Here is a 1,119-nt window from a genome sequence, read left to right on the forward strand (position 1 = left end):
AATAGCCACATGATTGTAAAACAAGTTATTTAGTGTCTCTATCTTAGAGCCAAATTATAGACACACTTCCTCTTGATGCATTTGCTTCTTATTCGAATCCTGAAGAGCATTTCCCCACAAAGATATTTAGTGACCTGGTCCTGTCACAGGAAATGCCAATCTTCTTAGTTTTATCATGAACTAATAATGCATTTGTTTCAATCCTGGGATGTTTAGAGCCCACCTACTCAATTGAAATTTCAGAAATTGGTTAAGGGAAAAAGAAGTCTTCTGTCATGAGGGGCACACGTAGGGCAGCTTGAGTGTTCTACTTGAGGAATTGACATCCAGAGATTCCTGAAACAATTTTTTGTGTGTCTGGGCAGCTGGTGATTGTTGGTCCTGGTGCCCCCCCCCAATTAAAACAAAATAAAATAAATAAATAAGATATTGTTTAAAGGAAAACAGCTAAATCAGCCTGCTCAAATAATCCTAGATTTGCCCAACAGCTAAAAGATAATTAATTCACATTTCAAATGAAGGGATCCAGCAACACAGCTAAAACGGCCCTGCTCTCCAGTAGTGGCTATTCTGAGTCAGACAGAGCCATCGACCGAGTTCCAGCCAGGGCGCCACCCTGGACCCCCGCCCTCACTGCATCCCTCGTGTGTCACCCCTGTCCACATCTGCCAACAAGTTTTAAGAAAGTTTCCTACAGAGTTGAGGACTGTACCTCACCAGAATTCTAAAGTTACATTTTTTTTTCTTTTTATCAGTACCGGTTGCCCAAATGTCTTTGGACCGGGTTTCTGGCACAGACTGGTTCAGGAAATAGGGCGGGAGGAACACCTATTTTACATTTTATTTTATTTATTTTTAAAAAATTTTTTTTTAAATTTTATTTATTCATTTTAGAGAGGAGAGAGAAAGGGAGAGAGAGACAGAGACAGAGAGGGAGAAAGAGAGGAGAGAGAGACAGAGACGAGAAGGTGGGGAGGAGCTGGAAGCATCCACTCCCATATGTGCCTTGACCAGGCAAGCCCAGGGTTTCGAACCGGCGACCTCAGCATTTCCAGGTCGACGCTTTATCCACTGCGCCACCACAGGTCAGGCCTATTTTACATTTTAAGTGAAAAAACA

At 42.3% G+C, this 1,119-nt stretch overlaps 1 non-coding gene across 1 annotated transcript; it reads left to right on the forward strand.

Annotated features, from left to right (window-relative positions):
• The first annotated feature begins 259 nt into the window (after positions 1-259).
• LOC136321282 (U11 spliceosomal RNA) lies at positions 260-392 on the forward strand. Its single transcript, XR_010728551.1, has one exon. It is a non-coding gene; the product is annotated as a U11 spliceosomal RNA (small nuclear RNA).
• The last annotated feature ends 727 nt before the right edge of the window (positions 393-1,119 follow it).

Source organism: Saccopteryx bilineata, chromosome 1, assembly GCF_036850765.1.
Source record: "Saccopteryx bilineata isolate mSacBil1 chromosome 1, mSacBil1_pri_phased_curated, whole genome shotgun sequence".
NCBI lineage: Eukaryota > Metazoa > Chordata > Mammalia > Chiroptera > Emballonuridae > Saccopteryx > Saccopteryx bilineata.